The sequence below is a fragment of the Montipora foliosa genome, chromosome 8 (assembly GCF_036669935.1).
Source record: "Montipora foliosa isolate CH-2021 chromosome 8, ASM3666993v2, whole genome shotgun sequence".
Classification (NCBI taxonomy): Eukaryota; Metazoa; Cnidaria; class Anthozoa; order Scleractinia; family Acroporidae; genus Montipora; species Montipora foliosa.
In genome coordinates, this window is record NC_090876.1 from 35,818,750 (window position 1) to 35,821,249 (window position 2,500).

At 35.8% G+C, this 2,500-nt stretch overlaps 1 pseudogene; it reads left to right on the plus strand.

Moving 5' to 3' along the window:
* The window catches only part of LOC137968746 (uncharacterized), a 10,666-nt pseudogene that overhangs the window by 4,351 nt on the left and 3,815 nt on the right, over positions 1–2,500 (plus strand).

Genomic DNA, 2,500 nt, shown 5'->3' on the forward strand with positions numbered 1-2,500 from the left:
TTATTGTGATTGGCTGCTGATGTTTGACTTGAGTGCATTCCTTTTAACTTTTAAGTCAATGCAAAGCCAGTCAAAAAATTTGTATGTGGAGGATACATGTATGCCCTTCTATATATTATGGAAGCTACAGTATGAATTGAGAATGATTCAAACTTACCTCAATAGAAGTATAGCTGGTTTGGATAAAAACATAGCGTAGAAGGAAAAACAATGGTGACAAACGAGACTGAAGTCAAGCTCATAATAATAATTATTGTCAAGATCCCTTGCTATTTGAATGTGGAGGAAAAAAAATAAAACAAGGGCAAAATTTGTCTACCAAAATTAGTCTGGCAACCTAAAATTGTTTGGTTAGTCACCATTTGGTTTCTTTTAAAGAAGAAAATTAATTTCAGACCCTGGCCCAAGTTAAATATTAATTAAGGAGAGCAAAATATTTGGGTCATACATTATGCATTTTTTTCTAGTTTAGTTATTGAACATCTTTTATTGAACATTTGTCCCAGGAAGAAACTGATGATGAGGCAGAATTGCAGTTTGAAAACCTGATGAGGATAATGCTGCTATTGAGAATGAGTTTGTGCTATCCAAGAAATCATCTTTGAGCACTTCACTCATTAAACTTGTAATTATTTTCATTATAACTTGGAAAATCATGCATAACTTACCAGATGCTCCAGTGAGCAATGTTTTTTGAAAAGGCTGCTTCATTGTCGTAAACTCAAACTAACATCAGACCTGCTGCCTAAGTCACTTTATATGAGTAAATAGAGATGACTTTGAAAAGTTCATTGTTTGTCCGAAGTGCAGTTCATGTTACAAACCTGAGGAGTGTGTACGTACTCTGGTAAATGAAAGAAAGAAGGGTGAGCATTGCAGTTTTGTAGAGTTTCCACGCCATCCACAAAGAGCTCAGAGAAAACCACGTTGAGCATCTCTATTTAAAACTACACGTTCAAAACATGGAGAGCTGACTTTAAAAGCAAAGAGCGTTTTCTACTACCGTTCAGTGAGGAAAAACCTTCAAGAATTCCTTAAACGGCCTGGATTTGCTGATAAATGTGAGCAGTCTGGAAAGATTACAAGAATGGAAAAGGAGAGCCTTTCTTTGATGCCCCTAACACATTTGGATGTATGTTGAATCTTGATTGGTTTCAGCTATACAGTGTTAAGGTGTTTTATTTACGTTTTCTGAACTTGCCACCCCAGGAAAGAATTAAAGAGAAAAACATTGCAGTTGTAGGTATTATTCCAGGCCCACAGGAACCAAACAGAGATGTGAATCCATTTTTGGACTTCTGGGATGGTGTTTGGTTGGATTGCCCCTCAACTGGAAATTTTGTCAGCTACAATCATAGACAAAAGTAGTTGGGAAAGTTATGTAAATGAACCACACTAGAGCTGTATTTCAACCTGCTTGTGTTAAAGCTCAAAAGAAATAGTTTCACTTTCTCTTACATATCCCCCCTCCCCCCTATTCAATGTTGGAAGGTAAGTCAACAATTTTCCACTGAAACCATTCAGTTTTGCACAACATTGAAGGAGGGGGGAGGGGAGAGAAGCAATGAAGACTTCAAAAGTGCTAACCTTCCCAACAGTTTTGTCTGGGATTGTATGAGAGTAGGAAATCTGCTTTGAACGCTTATAACTCTCGTAGTATTTGACATGTGGCTTCCATTTCTTATTCTGGACATATTCTTGTAATGTACTTTCCAGTGCATAAATAAAATCTCACAATACTGATATTTGGTTAAAATCATCGTTTTATGATTTGGATTTCAGACTTGCGTAACGCTTCACAACGTTACTCCAAAATCCGTTTCTGTTGGGGAAATGTTTACTAAGAATGCCATAAAAAATACATTTTTGTTGTTTGATGTTTCATATTCGTTAAAAGATAGCTTTCTTTTTTGGAGGACATTGGAAAAATGCCAAAAACTGTTTTACTTTGATCGATTTAGCAAGAAATGGTGCGAGCAGTGCGAGAGCACTTACATTACTCCCGACATCACTCCCAACATTACTCCATTTTCGAAGCCTAAAATAATGCCTTTACAGCACAGCTACAGATAAATTATTGAAACTGGAGTGTAAAGGGTTTCAAAGGAAATAGTAGTAGGACTTTGCATGGTCAGTTCAGCTTTATTTTAGGTAAACTGCAACATTACTCCATAAAGAGAGCTTAAATTAAAATAACGCATATAATTAACCTTTGTGTATACATGGTTTCAATGGAGTAATGTTGAAAATAAGTAGATACAATAACTTTTGTCCATAATCAGAAATACAGTGTACGTATCCCAGTATGCTTTACATATAACTACGTTATTGTTGCAAAATATCACATTCATTGGGCATATATTTCGCATTTTCTTATGGAGTAATGTCATGGAGTATTATGTTCACATACATGTTTACTGTTCCCAAAGTAGGTCAGTGATTGACAAGCCATCCTACTCACGCTATTGGTGCAAAAAAAGTAATCACTGTTAATTTAGTT